The sequence below is a fragment of the Canis lupus genome, chromosome 34, assembly GCF_048164855.1.
Source record: "Canis lupus baileyi chromosome 34, mCanLup2.hap1, whole genome shotgun sequence".
Classification (NCBI taxonomy): Eukaryota; Metazoa; Chordata; class Mammalia; order Carnivora; family Canidae; genus Canis; species Canis lupus.
Window position 1 is genome coordinate 33,321,518 of NC_132871.1, and position 18,526 is coordinate 33,340,043.

Below are 18,526 nucleotides of genomic sequence, written 5' to 3' on the forward strand. Positions count from 1 at the left end.
GAACTCCCGAAGGGCTGGAGTAATTCCTCAAGTTCTGTTTACATTTTGATATGGGGCCTTCAAGGGCATTGAGATCTGTTCTAATAGGGGCTTTATGCCTTTGGACTGGGCTCAGTTTTTATTCTATTGTGGGGCTTGCTGTGTCCTGACAGTGAGCATTCAGGAAGGAAATGATGGATGTGACTCCCTTCTCAGGAGCATCACAGAGAATAAAAAAGGAGACTGAAAAAAAGAGCACAAGACATTGGGGGCTTCGTCCATATCAGAAGGGACTCCTCAGAACCACAGGGTAAGTGAATGGGTAGAATGAATGGTAGGGTCAGGGGAGGTGAGGCAGTTGGTGGTTTGGCTTAGGTTAGATGTTAGGTGTTTGTGATTAACCTTATGGTTACGGATTAGAGGTTAGGGTGAGGGATAAGGGTAAGGGTCAGTGGTTAGGAGTTAGGATGGGGGTTAGGGATTAGGGAATGAGGTTAGGGTTAGTGACAGTATTTAGAGTTAGTGTTAGGGTTATGCTTTAGCGTTTAGGGCAGGAGGTTTGGAGGTGGGGTTTAGGTTATGGTTACAGTTAGGGTTGGGCTTAGGTTTGCAGTTAGGGTGAGGTGTTAGGGTGTGAGTTAGGGTTAGGGGTAAGGGTTAGGGGTTAGGGTAAAATTTAGGGCTAGGTTTAGGGTTAGGGCGAGGTATAGGTTTACGATAGGGGTTAGGGCTAGGGATAGGATTAGTATTTAGTTAGAGTTTAGGGTCAGGTCAGGGTCAGAGTCAGGGTACGGTTTTGGAAAAGGGTAATAGGTGTAGGGAGTGGTTTAGGAGTTAGTTTTAGGGTACAGGTTAGAGTACAGTTAGGGGTATGAGATAGGATTAGTATTAGAGGTTTAGGGTTAGGGTACAGGTTAAGGTTAGGAATAGGATTTGAGTACATTAAGTTAAGGTTAGGGTTAGAGGTTAGGGTTAGATTTAAGGTAGGAGTCAGGCTTAAGGGTTTAGAATAGATTTAGGATATAGGGTGAGGGTTGGCATGAAGGTCCCGTGAATGTGTTTTGGTTTTTGATTTGTGATGGGTCTTATTTAAGGGTTAGGTTAACATTAAGACTAAGTGTATGGTTAGGCTTATGTCTGTGTATGGTTAGAGTTTGGGACTTGGCATGTGCCTGCACTGGGACTCCTAGCATCTTTGTCAGTTTAGTTTTATGCACTCTATTTAAGTTTTGGGTTCAAAGATAGCCTGACTCCACCAAGTAAGTGGCCTCCCCAGAGAATCAAAATCCTGGCTTCTGCTGGGGTGAGAATAGACGTGGCAGGTTTCTCCCGAGCTGAGCTAAGGAGGGGATTTGTGGCTCTAAAGACTCTTTATTTGGATTTTCAGTTGCCTTTCTGATTTTATCTCTTGTGTGCACATGTTTTCTCTATACTACCAATTATTATTTTAAAGTTTTACTTGAATTCCCGTTTGTAAACACAGTATGATATAGTTTCAGGTTTACCACATAGTGGTTAGACCCTTGGATACAACGCCTGGTACTGGTCACAGGTGCCCTCCACTATCCCCATCCCCTGATTCACCATCCTCCCCACCTTCCCCTGGTATTTATTAGTTTATTCTCTGTGGTTAAGAGTGTGTATATTGGTTTGCTTCTCTCATGCCTCCTCCGCCCCTTTGCCAGTTTGTTTGGTTTCTGAAAATTCACATGTGAATGCAATTGTATGGTATTTGGTATCTGTCTTTCTCTGACTGAGTTCATTTAGCATAAATCCTTTCCACTCCTTCCACGTCACCGTAAATGGAGTCATTTCATCCCTTCTGATGACCCAGTGATGTCGCAGTGTGTATATTTACCACATCTTTCTGCCCATTCATCTGTCGATGGACATCTGGGCTGTATCCACAGTCTGGCTGTTGTTGATAAGGCTGCTACAAACATTGGGCTGAGTGTCCTTCCTCGAATCTACTAAAGTACTTCTCTATCCTCGGGGTAAATACCTAGCTGTGAAATTTTGGAATCGTAGGGTAGCTCTTTTTTTAACTTCTTTTTAAAAAAATTTTTTTTATGATAGTCACAGAGAGAGAGGCAAAGACACAGACAGAAGGAGAAGCAGACTCCATGCCCTGGAGCCCAAAGTGGGATTCGATCTCGGGTCTCCAGGATCGCACCCTGGGCCAAAGACAGGTAACAAACCACTGCACCACCCAGGGATCCAATTTTTTTTAACTTCTCAAGGACCCTCCACACTGTTTTCCACAGTGGCTAAATCTGTTCGCATGCCCACCAGGAATGTAAGGAGGCTACCCTTTCTCCAAAGCCTCACCAACACCTGTTGTTTCTTGTGTTGTTAATTTTAGCCATTATGATGGCTCTCAGGTGACATATCATTGTGGTTTTGGTTTGCATTTCCCTGATGATGAGTGACGCTTTGTGTCTTTCAGTGAGTCTGGTGGCCATCTGGCTGTCTTGTCAGAGACTAAGTCCATTCATTTTTCTGCCCATCTCTAGTTGCATAATTTGTTTTTAGGATCTTGAGATTTATATTTGCTTTATGTGTTTTGCATACTAACTCTTTATTGGATGTGTTGTTTACAAATATCTCCTTTCATTTTGTATGTTGCCTTTTAGGTTTGGTTGTTTCCTTCACTTTGGGGAAGCTTTTCATTTTGATGAAGTCCCAATAGCATTTTTGCTTTTGTTCCCTCACCTCAGTGGCATATCTAGAAAGAAAAATCAGTGGCCAATGTCAAAGACGTTGCTGCCTATCTTTTCTTCTAGAATTGGTTTCAGGTCTCACATTTAGGTCTTTCATCAATTTTGAATTTATTTTTTATATATATGGTGTAAGAATGTGGTCCAGTTTCATTCTTCTGCATGTGGCTGCCTGGTTTTCCCAACACCATTTATTCTTATCCTGGGGTCAGTGTTAGGGTTTATTGAAGAGACTGCCTGCCTTCTTATCCTTTATGGTTCATAGATACAGGTTTGTATCTTGTTTTGGCTTTCCATTCTGTTCTATTGATCTAAGTGTCTCCTGTTGGGAGAACCCTGATTGCTGATTCAATTTCTTTGCTGGTTATCTGTCTGTTCAAATTTCTTATTTCTTCATTTTTAATTTTTTCTATGTTATATATTTCTAGGAATTGATCTATTTCTTTCAGGTTCTAGGTTGCTGGCATATAATTTTTCATCATATTCTCTTATAATCATTTGTATTTCTCTAGTGTTGGTTTTTATTTCTCTTTTCTCATCTGATTTTATTTGGGTCCTTTCTCAACTTTTTATCTTTTTTCTTTTTTAAATATTTTATTTATGTATTCATGAGAGACACAAAGGTGCAGAGGTATAGGCAGAGGGAAAATAAGGCTCCATGCGGGGAGCCTGATGTGGGACTTGAACCCCTAGGACCCCGGGATCATGAGGTGAGCCAAACACATGCTGAACCACTGAGGCACCCAGGTGCCTTGCTGATTCAATTCCTTTGCTAGTTATGGGTCTGTTCACATTTTCTATTTCTTCCTATTTCAGTTTTGCTCATTTGCACATTTCTAGGGATTTGTTCATTTCTTCCAGGTCTCCCAGTTTGTTAGCGTATAATCTTTCATAGTATCCCCTTATAATTGTCTTATTTTTCTGGTGTTGATTGTGATCTCTCTTCTCTCATTTGTGATTTTATTTATTTAGGTCTTTTCTCTTTTCTCGTTGACAAGGCTGGCTAGGGCTTGATCCATTTTATTACTTATTTTAAAGAACTAGCTCTTAGTTCTGTTATTCCATTCTACTGTTTTGTTGTTTCTGTATTGTTTATTTCGGCTCTGATCTTAATTTTTCCCTTTTTTGTAGGCTTTAGTCTTTGGTATTCCTTTTTCAGCTCCTTCAGGTGTAGGGTTACGATGTGTATTGGAGACTTCTTGTTTCTTGAGGTAGGCCTGTATTGCTCTGTACTTCCCTCTTAGGACTGCCTTTGCTACATCCCAGAGGTTTGGAGAAACATGTTTTCATTTTCATTTGTTTTAAATTACCTCTTTAATTTTCTGGTTGCTCCATTCATTCTCTAGTAGGATGATCATAAACTCCACGTATTTTTGGTCTGTCCAATTTTTTTCTTACTGTCGACTTCCAGTTTCATAGCGCCTTGGTCTGAAAATGTACAGGGTGTGAAATCAACATTCTTGTACCTGTTGTACCTGTTGAAAGCTGATTTGTGGGCCCTGATATGATCTGTTCTGGAGAATGTCCCATATGCAATTGAACAGAATGTTTATTCTCCTTTTGGATCTAATATTCTAACTATATCTGTTGAGTCCCTGTTGTCCAGTGTGTCAAGGCTATTGTTCCCTTGTTGATTTTCTGCATAGACGATCGGTCCGTTGCCATAAGTGGGTGTTGGAATCCTCTGTCAGTGTATTATTATCAGTGATTTCATATAAGTTTGTTGTTAATCGGTTTCTATATTTAGGTACTCATGTTGGCAGCACAAATAGTTAGTTGTTTGATCTTGATAGTCTTTTTAATTATGAAATAATGTTCTTCTTCATCTCTTCTTACAATATTTGTTGTTTCTTTTTGAGATTTAAATATATTATTTATTTATTTTTGAGAGATACACAGAGAAGCAGAGGCAGAAACATAGGCAGAGGGAGAAGCAGGCTCCCCAAAGGGAGGGTGATGTGGGACTCGATCCTGGGATCCCAGGATCACACCCTGAGCTGACAGCAGATGCTCAACCACTGAGCCACCAGGTGTCCCCCAGGGTTTGGTTTCAAATCTCGTTTGTCTGATATAAGTATGGGTCCCCCAGCTTTCGTATGGTATCCATTACTGTGATAGATGGTTTTCCATCCCCTGACTTTCAATCTCCCAGTGTCTATAGGTCTAACGTGAGCATCTTGTTGGCAGCATACAGATGGATCTTGTTTTTTAATAACGATTTTATTTATGAGGGAGTGAGAGAGAGAGAGAGAGGCCGAAAATTAGGGAGAGAGAGAAGCAGACTCCCAACCAGGAGCCCCATATGGGACTCGATCCCAGACTCCAGGATCACAGCCTGAGTCAAAGGCAGATGCTCAACCCCTTGAACCACCCAGGTATCCCAGATCCTGTGTTTTAAGCCACTCTGATACCCTATATCTTTTGATTGGAGCATTTAGTCTATCAGCATTCAGAGTGATTATTCAAAGATATGAACTTTGTTCCTTTGTGTTACCAGAAGAGTTGGTGTTTCTGGTGATGTTCTCTGGTCCTTTCTAGTCTTTATTGCTTTTGGTCTCTTTTTGTCCCCCACTAGAAGAGTCCCTCTTAATCCCTTACTGGACTGGTTAAGTGGTCATGAAATCCTTGATATGTTGACTGTCCAGAAAATCTTTCTCTCTCCTTCTCTCCTGAATGACACCCTTGCTGAAGCAAGAATTCATACAAATTGGACTCCAATAAAAAGGAATTTAAAAAAATAAAATAAATTTTTGGTCTTATGATTGAGGAAACTGGCATTTAGGAGGAAAACCAGAAGCTAAGAGAGAGGAGGACAGATTTCACCATCCATAGCCATCACAGGGACATGGTGTCCTTTCCATGAAGGGGCCTCCCTTCCGTAGGATTCTTCCTGCACCTCTGTGCTCCTTGTTGGAAACCAGCAAGCACATCTCTGTATCTCTAGCACCTCTGCAGTCATGGTTTATTGCATCTTCCATGTATCCTACTGGGGACAACAGCATCATGTATGTAACCATCTGGCTCCTGTTAGACAACATTGGGGGGGATTCCGACTTCTGTTGGTTTTGGGGTGTGTGTGTGTCTATCACAGGTAGCTATCACGTGCAGCTAGCTATCTGATCCTCTGGGTGGGTCACCCAAATGCTGAAATGGTTGGCACAACATCATTTCTGGTGCTGGTGCTAGGTAGTTAGCTAGGCTCTCCTGGCAGACCCAGGGCTCCCTCGTGCAGTGATTTTCCGCTGGAGGGTCAGCTGAGTTGGAAGGTCTGGCTTGGCCATATTCCCATGTGCGGCAGTGGGTCCTCCCATGCGCTGGCTGCTTATCTTCTCCCTGATGCCTCTCCATCAGGGAGCCAGACCTTGGGGCCGCCCTGCCCATGCGGGGGGAGCCCTGGGGCTGCCTGTGTTTGGGAGTCTGGGTGGGGACTGGGCTGGGGTTCCTCGGTCCCCTGTGCTGTTTGGCCTTCAGAATGAGCCCCATACTCACCCAGCCCCTACTCACTAGGGCGAGGTGAGTTCCCTCCACACCCTGGTGTGAGAGATCTAGCACCACAAGTTGTGCACGCCGAGTACACCTTGTGAGGGTGGCCCACGTGCGTGAGCTGCAGTGTGGGACCCAGGATATTTAACAAAAATCCCTTACCCTTGGACAAGCAGAGCAGGACTGATTCCATTTTGTGCTCCACCTGTCATCTCCCTTATGACCCCACATGACTTGCTTATAGCTTAAGGTGCTGCCCCACCCGACTCAAGCCGCTGAGCACACCCTAGTTCGAAAATGGCTCATAACAATGTAACCCTGGTTTGTGCCCCATAAAACTGCGTGCCAATTCTGACTAAAGTAATAGGCCAGTTCAAGTCGATACTATAGGGTAAAGTGTAATTCAATCGGCCACCTGCGTGTGGACCGACATGACTACACATCTTTCAGCATTCCCATGGGCCACTGGCTCCTATAAAGCTGCTACACCTCTTAGTATCGGTGTCCAAGTCCCTACTCCTCTGTGTCCGGTGCACTTGGACCCAAGCTCCAGCTTGTAAAGAAACCCTCGGGTTTTTGCATCAGTGTGGGCTCCTTGGTGGTTTCTCGGATTCGCCATCTTGGGCACAACACAAGGCCCTGTTGTCCTGACATCCCTTCCAGGGCCACCCTACCGCCCCGCAGGCCCTCTGTGCCCCAGGCACATAGGCACAGCGGTTCGGGGAGGGGAGGAAGTGCCCCGGAATTCGGCCAGCCCTGGCCCCCTGGACAGAGGGAGCACAGACCTCCCAGGTCACTTTCCACGACCCTGGTGACCTGAGGCTCCCTGGCTGTCACTCTGTCCCAGCCCCTCCTGGCCTGCGGGGCACAGGCTGAGTCCCAGTAAAGTCTGTGGGGCCGGACTCTGGCGTCTGGCCGCCACTGGAATGCACGTGTGGATGTTAGCTGGGTGTGCCTGGCAGCGCCACTGCAGGGGCTGTTTGGGGCATGGATGTACCCCCTCCTCCTCTCTTGGGGTCTCTCCTCACCCTCTGCTCAGAGTTCTGGGAGACACAGAAAGGGGCTGGCTGTGCATTTTCGCACCAGAACACTCTGTTGACTTTCGACACCAAATGGGCTCAGAGCCAAGTGTGCACGCCTTCCCCTGGGGAGGGAGACCATTCTGTCCTTTAGGGGAGGGCAAGAATCACATGTGGGGTGGGGTCTGGTGCTGGAGTCCCCCACTTCAGAACATGTTTCGACTCCGGGTGGGGACGTGTCCTGAGGTTTCAGCCTGAGAGACGGTTCTTAGGACAGCAGAGCTGACCTGGACTTGCAGGTCATGGGCTCCTGCGCTGGGTCCCCGCAGGGCAGCTGGACCCCGGACTTTGGCCCCCTGGGGCCCCAGAACCTGGTGGAGCCTGTCTCCAGGTGTTGGTGTGGGTGGGGCCCACCGCCTACACCTCCTCTCCCCCACCTGGGGTGTCCCGGAATCCCCAGGCCTGCCCTAGATCAGCGACCTAGGCACGTGTTGGGCACGCCCAGGGCCCAATAGGCCACATCCAGCTGTGGGAGGACTCTCTCAGCCTGGGGCCAGAATCCAGGGCTGGCCAGGGCCATTGGGGGGCTTGATCCCGTTAGTCTTTGTGTTGGGCCTGAGGGGGCTCAAATCCCCGCAGCCCCCACAGAGTCTGGGGCCAGGCCAGCCCATGTCCCTCTGGGTTAGGGGCTGGTGTCCGATGCAGGGTGTGCCGCCCTCCAGGATGGACAGTGGGTGGAGGCAGGGCACAGTGGGTCCTCTGCACCACTCACCTGCACCCACCCTGTCAGGGGCTCCCTGCCTTCCCTCCTTCATGCCACCCCTGGGCACTCTATGGGAAACCAGGTCTTCTGATTGGAGTAGGGTGTCCAGAGATCCCTGGTGAGGCTGAGTATGTCCCACAAGGGGCAGCTGCACTGGGTCCTTGCTGGGGGCAGATGGTGTGGGGGTGGATGTTGTGTGGGCAGGGGCATGATGGTGGTGGCGTGTGGGGTATGTTGTAGGGGGTATGGTGTGGGTGTGGTGTGGGTGGGGATTGTGTGGGGCTGTGTGGGTGTGAGGGGGATGGTATAGGTGGGATGCCATTGGGGATGATGATAAAGGGGGAAGGTGTGGGGGTGGGGAATGAGGGGGGATGGCATGGGGGGCCTGCCGACACAGGGCATCCACATTCTCTCAGATGCACACGGATATGTCTACAGATAAAGGCGACCTCAGTCTGGGGTTTGCTGTGACACCTGCCCCTGGGGCCCCGTGTGGTCAGTGAAGGGCGCTGGCTAGACCGTGGGCTTTATCTGGGGATCATCATACTTTGTATGTTTACAAATTGCAAATTGTCTCAAATGCATAGAATTTAGATATATATATAAAACACCAAGTGTGGGTGTCTCCCTGACCCGTCCGACCCTCATCGGATGGATGTGTGTCCTGCTCCAGCCACTGCCATGCCGCCTGGCCCCCAGGTCCGGTTACTGCCCTCCATGGGCCCCACTGCAGCCCCCTGCTTTTCAAGGGGCTGTCCCTCACCCCTTTGGGGTCAGGTCCCATGGAAACCCCTAGAGGCGCCAACGTAGTGACCTCCTCATCCCCGAAGCCCCGGGTTTTTGGGCACGGTGGTCATCCCCGGCACCCTACCATACAGTGGTGTGTTGCTGGCTGCTGTTGCTTCCCCCGGCCTCTTAAGCCCTGTGTTCCCTACCCAGAAGCCTCTGTGACTCCCCTGAGGCCCTGAAGCCCCCTGACTCAGCAGCCACACCCCACCCCCTAGCAATCCCAAAACATGATTTGGCTGCCGAATGTCCTGTTGATGTCCAAGTCTATCTGCATGATGTCCCTGGAGGAGACGAGGCCTCCTCCTTCATTTCCTGCAGGAAAACCGGGGAGGAGGAGCTGGCATCAGGGACACATACCAGGGCCTGTCCCCAGCTGCCATCCTGGACAGGGAGCCCTGGGGCCACCATGGGAATGTGTCCTACCGAAACCTCCTTTCTTCTCCTGGGAGGCCGGGGACAGCCAGAGTGCCGACTGTGGCCGTGGGACCTCTGTGAGGGCTTCTCCCAAGCTGCTGTCGGCGGGAGGTGACTGAGGGTCAGCCTGGGTTGGAGGGGACAGGGGATCAGCCCAAATTGGAGAAACAACTAAGGAGCCGACACCAATGCAAACACAGGAGGGTTGATTTACAAACTCGAGCTTGGGTCCAAGTATACCCCACATAGTGGAGCAAGGACTTGGACCCCAAGGTGTGTTTTAGCTTAGTTTTAAGGGCTGGTCTCAGGGACCTCCAGAAGGGCTGGAGTAATTCCTAAAGTTCTGTTTACATTTTGATATGAGGCCTTCGAGGGCATTGAGCTTTGTTCTCATTCTAATATGGGGCTTTCTGGGACCTTAGGCTGTAAGCTGTTTTTTTCTTTTTTTTCCTGTAACTGAAGAAATGTAAATTTTAGCTCTTTTTCACAGGGTCCTCGGATGGCAGTTCCTGTGCTAACAGTGAACTTAAAGTGGAACGGCCTCAATTTTCTCAGCCTCCACACAGACAAGTGACTGAATTTTAAAACTCCAAATTTTAGGGGCTGCCCTGGTGGAGACCTGTGCTCTTCCTGCCAGGGAGGGTGTCCTCGCACTCCTGGCCTTTGCTGGTCTGTCCCAGGAACGGGGCCCTGTGACTGCACAGGGGTTTGCAGCTTATGGCCACACAGGGCAGACAGCTGGCCCATGTCCTGCTGCTCTCAGCCGGGTTCCTGCTCCTGTGCCTGGGAACAGTTGGCGCCACTGTCCTTGGGACCCTTGGGATCCTGAGCCCACCCTGTTTCTCCAGGGATTGCCCCCTACTTCTCCACCTGAACACCTTAAGGCTGGTGTGTCCCCCACTCTAGGAGACTTCTGAAAGTTCAGATTTTGTGCACTGCGGCTTATAATATTGTGCGTAGAACTGTCAGTTGGCTCTCTGCCCTTGTGGGATCCGGGGCTGTGTCTCCCCAAGATCAACTGATTGATTGTTTTTAAGATTTGATTTTTCTGTAATCTCTACAGCCAACATGGGGCTAGAACTTGCTACCCCAAGAACAAGAGTCCCATGTTCTTACGAACAACACCAAGCCAGTCAGGCTCTCTTTGATTGATTGATACATGTTAATTGATGCAGCGGTCTTGCATGTGTCAGGGCAGAAACTGAGCCCACGCTTTGAGGTGTGGTGGAGTCATTTGGACCTGATCAATGTGAAAGAAACCATAGCTTCCCTGGGAGCCCAGGGTGCAGGGCCCACACACGTGAATAGTTGATAATTTCCTTTACTGTAGTAGTTATTTTACTATTTATTTAAAGTGCTATTCAATGGTAAATGTCAATCCAGGATTGGGATACGGTGAGAATGTTCTAGGATTCGGAGGTAACTAAAGGTTCCCGTCCAGGACTTAATGTTCCAGTTGGATGCAGAGATAGGCAAGGAAGCAAAGAGTTATGAAACATGGCAGTGGGGTGCCTGGCTGGCCTGGTTGGGGGATCTTGATCTCAGGGTTGTGAGTTTGAACTCCATGTTGGGTATAGAGAGGACATGAAACGAAAATATTTAACAAATAATAAATGGATGAACAAATAAAGCATGACATCAAAGGTAAGTGTTTGCTTATGTCTCACCTGCGAACTATTCTTGATCGCCCCACTTGTCCTACTTGGCCCAGATGAGGTCCTCCACAAGGGATAGTACTGCCCCAGTGAAAGTGGGCATCTTCCATTGTAAGACCTGTGGTTCCCCTCGTTCTGCAGGGAGACAAGAGCCGTGAAGCCACAAGTTCGGGGGATCAGCATACACATAGGCAATGACCATTTCTGTACCCGGTAGCCAGAGCTCGGCCTCCTTTTAGGACGCGATGTCATAACGCAGCCTCTTTGGTCATTGTCTTGGATGCAGGGTGGAGGCTAAACTAGAATTAGGAAGAACAAAAGAGGAGGAAAACCAGAAGCTGAAAGAGAGGAGGACAGATTTCACCATCTGTAGCCTACACAGGGACCTGGTGTCCTTTCCTAGAAGGGACACCCCCTCAGTAGGATGCTTCCTGCCTCTCTGTGCTCCTTTTTGAAACCCAGCAGGCACATCTCCGTGCCTCCAGTAAATCTGTAGTCATGGTTTATAGCGTCTACCATGTATCCTATTGGGGACCACAGCATCGTGTATGTAACTATCCGGCTGCTGTTTGACGACATTGGGGGGATTCCGACTTTTGTTGGTTTTGGGTTGTGTGTGTGTCTATCACATGCAGATATCACGTGCAGCTATCTGATCCTCTGGCTGGGTCACCCAAATGCCGAAATGGTTGGCACAACATTATTTCTGGTGCTGGCGCTGGGCAGATTCCTGGGCTCTCCTTGCCGACTCGGGGCTCGCTCCTGCAGTGACTTTCCACTGGAGGGTCAGCTGAGCTGGAAGGTCCAACTCAGCCAAATTCCCATGTCCTCAGGGGGTCCCGCTGAGCGCCTGCTGTTTCTCTTCTCCCAGATGCCTCTCCAGCAGGGAGCCAGACCTCAGCGCCGCCCTGGGGGGAGATCCTGAGGAGCTGGCTGCCCATGGCGGGGAGCCCTGTTGCTGCCTGTGTATAGGAGTCGAGTTGGGGTCTGGGCTGGGTTCTCGGTCCCCTGTGCTGCCTGGCCTTGTGGCGATCCCCATGCTCACCCAGCCCCTACTCACTAGGGCAAGGAGGGTGCCCTCCACAGGCTGGTGTGACCGATCCAGCACCACAAGGTGTGCAGGCTGAGTCCACCTGGTGAGGGTGGCCCAGGTTCGTGAGCTGCAAGTGTGGGACCCAGGAAAGTTAACAAGAATCCCCTACCCCTGGACAAGCAGAGCAGGACTGATTCCATTTTGTGCTACACCCACCTCCTCCCCTATGACCCCCACATGAGCTGCTGATTGCTTAAGGCGCTGCCCCACCCTAGTCAGGCCGCTAGGCACACCCTAATTGGAAATAGGCTCATAACAATGTAACCCTGCTTTGTGCCCCCCAAAACTGTGCAACGATTCTGACCAAAGTAATAGGCCAGCTCAAGTGGATACTATTTGGTCAGGTGTAATTCAATTGGCCACCTGCGTGTGGACCATCATGACTGTGCAACTTTCTGCATATCCCATGGGCCACTGGCCCCTATAAAGCTGCTATGACTCTTAGTCTCAGGATCCACGTCCCTGCTCCGCTGTGTTTGGTGAAATTACACCCAAGCTCCAGTTTGTAAAGAAACCCTCTGGAGTTTCCATCGGTGTGGGCTCCTTGGTGGTTTCCCTGATTTACAATCTTGGGCACAACACCAGGGCCTGGTGTCCTGACATCCCTTCCAGGGCCACACTGACCGCCCCGCAGGCCCTTTGTGCCCCAGGCACACAGGCATGAGGATGGGGGACGGGAGGAAGTGCCCCGGAACTCGGCCATCCTTGGCCCTCTGGAGAGGGAGCACAGACCTCCCAGGTCGCTGTGCACAGACCCTGGTGACCTGAAGCTCCCTGGCTGTCTCTCTGTCCCAGCCCCACCTGGCCCGGGGCCACAGCCTGAGTCCAAGTAAAGTCTGTGGGGTCCTGACCCTGGCGTCTGGCTGCCCCTGGAAGGCACGTGGGGACGTCAGCTCTGTGTACCTGGTGGCGCCCTAGCAGGGGCTGTTTGGGGCCTGGATGGTGCCCCCTCCTCCTCTCTGGGTGTCTCTTCACGCCCCATGCACAGAGTTCTGGGAGACACAGAAACGGGCTGGCTGTGCATTTTTGCACAACACTTTATTGACTTTACAGCAAAGTTGCTCAGAGCCTAATGTGCGCCTTCCCCTGGGGAGGGAGACCTTTCTGTACTTTAGGGGAGGGCAATAATCACACTGTGTGGAGAGGCGGGTGCTAGAGTCCACATTGTGGAAACATGTGTGGACTCCGGGTGGAGGCGTGTGTCCTGAGATTTCAGCCTGAGTGACTGTTCTGAGGACAGCAGAGATGACCTGGACCTGCAGCTCATGAGCTCCTGTACTGGGGCGACGCAGGGCAGCTGGACGCCTGCCTTGGGCCCTCTGGGGCCCCAATACCTGGAAGAGCCTGCCTACTGGTGTGGGGTTGGGTGGGGCCAACCGGCCTATCCATCCTCTCCCTACCCTGGGGTGTCCCGGGGTCCCCCAGTCTGCCCTAGGTTAGCGACCTGGATCTGTGGGGCACGACCAGGGCCCAGGAGGCCACATCCACCTGTGAGAGGGCTCGCTCAGCCCGGGGCCAGAATCCAGGGCTGGCCAGGATCATGGGGGCCTGGGTCCCATTAGTCTTTGTGTTGGGCCTGGGAGGGGCTCAATTCAACCTAGTCTCCACAGAGCACAGAGCCAGGTCAGCCCAGGTCCCTCTGGGGTAGGGGCTGGTGTCCTGTGCAGGGTGTGCCACCCTCCAGGACAGACAGTGGGAGGAGGCAGGGCCCAATGTATCCTCTGCACCACTCACCTACACCCAGCCTTTCGGGGATCTCTGCCTTCCCTCCTCCCTGCCACCTCTGGGTTCTCTATGAGACAACCGGGCTTCTGATGGGAGGAGGGTATCCAGAAAACCCCGGGGAGGTTGAGCATGTCCCACAGGGTGCAGCTGCACTGGGTCCTTGCTGGGGGCCCATGGTGTGGGGGTGGATGTTGTGGGGTAGGGATATGATGTTGGTGGTATATTAGGAAGGTACAAATATTAGCCTTGAATCAATATTAAAATATTCTCATTAACCAAAGATCATACTTTATTCAGATTTCCTTAGTTTTTGCTAAGTTACCATCCCTCATATCCCATTCCATTTGTACTCATGTCTTCTTAGGCTCCTCTGGATTGTGACAGTCTTTCTGCCTTTCCTTGTTGTCGTTGAACTGGAACACTTTGAGAAGTAGAGTATTTTGTAAAATTTACCTCAGTTGGGAAATGTCTGTTATCTCATGATTAAACTCTTTTTGTGGATTATATACAGAGATATACTGCCATTTTAATTATATCATATAAAGGATAGATATTATCAACATGATTTATCAGTCTTGGTATCAATCTGATCATCTTGCTGAGGTAGTGTTTGTCAGCTTTCTCTCTTGTAAAGTGATTATTATTATTATTATATTATCATTTTTATATACATATTTTCATATTATATTTTGTGAAGGAAGTTACTATGTGTATTCCATACATATGAGTGGGAGGCTATGCTAATCAACTTGAGGGTGGAATGTCTGTACAACTTCTTTGAAATTCTTCTACATGGGAGATTTCTATTGCTTCTGGGTTTGTTTGTTTGTTTCTTTTTAAAGATGTCATTTATTTATTTGAAAGAGAGAGGAGAGAAAAACCAAGAGCGAGAGGGGCAGATGGAGAGGGAGAAACAGGTTCCCTGCAAACAGGGAGCCTGCCTTGGGAATTGGATCATGATCTGAGCCTAAGGCAATAGCTTATGTGACTGAGCCACCCAGATGCCACTTTTTCTTTCTTTTTCCTTTTTTTAATAATAAATTTACTTTTTATTGGTATTCAATTTGCCAACATACAGAATAACACCCAGTGCTCAGCCCGTCATTACACGTCACCCATTCACCCCATCCCCGCCCTCCTCCCCTTCCATCACCCCTAGTTGATTTCCCAGAGTTAGTAGTCTTTATGTTCTGTCTCCCTTTCTGATATTTCCCACACATTTCTTCTCACTTCCCTTATATTCCCTTCACTATTATCTATATCCTAAATGAATGAGAACATACAATGTTTGTCCTTCTCCGATTGACTTACTTCACTCAGCATAATACCTTCCAGTTCCATCCACTTTGAAGCAAATGGTGGGTATTTGTTGTTTCTAATGTCTGAGCAAGGCCCACCTTTTCCCTCTCTTCATCTTCTGAGTCTCCTATGGTATGAATGTTATTGTTTTAATAAGTGGATGACTTCCCTACGTCTGTCTCTGTGGCCCATAACCATTCTTGTTTTGAAGGCTTCCACTTGGGACTGCATCTCAGTTATACTATTTTTAACATTGGCCTGACTAGATTTTAGTTCTTTTATTTCTACAGTAAAGGTTTCTCTAGTTTTCTTCTGTGCTCTTTTTCTAGCCCAGCTGTTGTCTTTATAATCATTGTTTTAAACTGTAGTTAGACATCATATATGTGTATTGATGAAATTCCTGGCTGTGAGTAGACCTCATGTTATTTTATGGAGGTGATATTCTCCATCTCATTATATTTTCCAGAAAAGAAAGAAGGAAGAAAAAGGAAAAACATGAAAAACAATAACAACTGCCCTCCCCCCCAAAAAACAAAACAAAGCAAAATAAAACCCAGATTATTTTGGCCTGCTTGTTAAAAAATTCTAAATCCCAAAATAGAAACAATTAAAGTGATCCGTGGGTGACGCAGCGGTTTAGTGCCTGCCTTTGGCCCAGGGCATGATCCTGTAGACTCTGGATCAAATCCCACGTCGGGGACCCAGTGCATGGAGCCTGCTTCTCCCTCTGCCTGTGTCTCTGCCTCTCTCCCTCTCTCTCTCTCTCTCTCTCTCTTTCTCTCTGTTTGTGACTATCATAAATAAATTGAAAAAAATTTTTAAAAAGAATCACAATTAAAGTACTATGACAGTAATAATAAGAAATATATAAGGTACATACATAGAAATTAAAATAAGGCAATTAATAAAAAAGAATCAAAGAAAATAAATGAAAAAAGAGAACAAAGTACAAAGGAATCTAGACCCTACTTTCCAGGCAGAGCTTAAGCTCTGCAGCCACTGTGGTCCAACAACTTGGTGGCAGCGAATGCTCTGTGTGGGGTCTGGGGATGGGCCATGGCGCTGATTGTCAGGTGCACATCTGCCTGGGAGATGCACCTGCGGGGGTCAGAGGCGGGGTGGGCGTCAGCGCCTCTGGGCTCAGCGGGCTGTGCTGCCCTGTTCCTGAGACCAGGCCCTGATAGGCGGGATGCAGGTGGGGTCTCTGGGTCCTCTGGCTCTGGGGCAGAGCATCCCCCACCCCAGTCTGCTGGGGCCTCCACAGAAGAACGGCCAAGCCCCCAGGTCTCCGCGGCTTCTCTCAGAACCCTGCGTTCACTCTACCTGTGTCCGAGCTTCTTTTGGTTTTGTTTTTTTATTTCAGACTGTTGTGCCCAAGATTGCTAATCCGAGAAACCACCGAGAAGCTGACTCCAAGGCAAACACATGAGAGTTTATTTACAAGCTTGAGCTTGTGTCCAAGTATACCCGACAGAGCAGAGCAGGGACTTGGACCCTGAGGTGGGTTTTAGCTTAGTTTTAAGGGTTGGTCTCGGGGTACTCCCGAAGGGCTGGAGCAATTCCTCAAGTTCTTTTTTTTTTTTAAACTTCTTTTTTTTTTAAAGATTTTATTTTTTTTATGATAGTCACAGAGAAAGAGAGAGAAAGAGGCAGAGACACAAGCAGAGGGAGAAGCAGGCTTCATGCACCGGGATCCCGACGTGGGATTCGATCCTGGGTCTCCAGGATCGCGCCCTGGGCCAAAGGCAGGCGCCAAACCGCTGGGCCACCCAGGGATCCCCCTCAAGTTCTGTTTACATTTTGATATGGGGTCTTCAAAGGCATTGAGATCTATTCTCATTCTAATAGGGGTTCCTGCACTTGGCCTGGGCTCAGTTTTTATTCTATTGTGGGACTTTCCAGGGTATTAAGCTGTAAACTTTTGTTATTTTCCTGTAACAGAAGTAATGTAAATTTCAGCTCTTCTTCACAGGGGCCTGGGATGGCTGGATATGTCGAAAGCTGAACTTAAAGTGGAAAGGCCTTCATTTTCTCGGCCTCCTTGTGTCCCTTCCCATCCTATCTAGCTCCTTCCCCCTTCCCCGAAGCTCCTAAGAGAGCAATTGTTAATGACCTCAGCCTGGCAGCCTGTGTTGGGAGACAGGCCCAGGGATTTGGGATCAGGAATACCTGGGGCTCGGGCGTCCCAGCTGTGCAGCGGGATTTGATGCTGCAACTCTTATTCCCTAAGGCTATCTTGACAACTGACTTTGTACATAGAAAAGCTGTCCTTTATCTTTATAAGACGAAGAGCAAGTCAAAGTGTTTTTTCTCTGCCCATCTGATTGCTCAGATTCCCAGGATAGATGTGGGCCCGCATCCACCCTGATAGGAACACCTGGGCCGCTTCAGGACCTGCAGGGAGGCTTCAGGAAGCTGTGGTGCTGCGTCCACTCTGTCAGGAGCTAACGGGCCACTCAGGGCATAATTTGAGTCTTCTGGAAGGTGGGGGCCGCATCCATGGTGTCAGGAGCCCTGGCCTCCTCAGAATCCGCAGTGAGGTTATGGGAGGACTTGGGGCCACGCCCACACAACAGGCCGCTGACGTCCTCAGGACCCCCGGTGTAGACTTCAGGAAATATGGGGATGCTCCATGCAGACAGAAGACCCCAGCCTGTCAGGGCCTGTGGTGAGGTGTAAGAAAAATGTCGGTGCCGAATCCAAACTGACAGGAGTCTCCAGCCTCTTTAGGATCAGCACTTTGGCTTCAGGATGTATGGGGCTGCGTCTATGCTGACAGGAGCCCACAGCCCCCTCAGGACCCGCAGTGAGTTTTCTGGGGGCCATGAGGTCATATCCAGGCTGACAGGAGCCCTTGGCCACCTGAGGACCTGCTGTGAGGCTTCCAGAGGATGTGAGGAATAGTCCACAGTGACAGGAGACCCGGCGTCCTCAGGACCCACTGACTATGACTCAGGAACACGTGGGGCCACATCCACACTCACAGGATCCTGGCTTCCTCAGGACCCCCTGGAGGACTCTGGAGGTGCCGTTGGGGGCCACGTCCACCTCAGAAGGGACTACTCAGAACCACAGGGTAAGTGAATGGGTAGAATGAATGGTAGGGTCACGAGAAGGGAGGGAGTTGGTGGTTAAGTTAGGTTAGATGTTAGGGTTTAGTGATTATGCTTATGGTTACAGATTAGAGGATAGCGTGAGGGATAAGGGTAAGGGTCAATGGTTAGGAGTTAGGCTGGGGGTTAGGGATTAGGGAAAGGGGTTAGGGTTAGTGTTAGGGACAGGATTTAGAGTTACGGTTAGGGTTTAGGCTTAGGGATTAGGGCAGGATGTTAGGAATTGGGTTTAGGATTATGGTTAGTGTTAGGGTTGTGATTAGGTTTGCAGTTAGGGTTAGGGGTTAGGGTGTGAGTTAGGGTTAGGGGTTAGCGTTAAGGGTTAGAGTTAAAGTTAGGCCTAGGTTTAGGGTTAGGGCGAGGGTTAGGCTTAGGATAGGGTTTAGTGCTAGTGTTAGGGTTAGTGTTTGGTTAGGGGTTAGGGATGGGGTCAGGTCAGGGTCAGGGTAGGGTCAGGGTACGGTTTTGGAAAAGGGT

General features: G+C 49.1%; 1 long non-coding RNA gene across 1 annotated transcript in view; it reads left to right on the forward strand.

Annotated features, from left to right (window-relative positions):
* The first annotated feature begins 227 nt into the window (after window positions 1-227).
* Window positions 228-18,526, forward strand: part of LOC140624145 (uncharacterized) — a 36,511-nt gene continuing 18,212 nt past the window's right edge. The window contains exon 1 of the long non-coding RNA XR_012023675.1: window positions 228-289. This is a non-coding gene — a long non-coding RNA (uncharacterized lncRNA). The remainder of the gene's footprint in view (window positions 290-18,526) is intronic.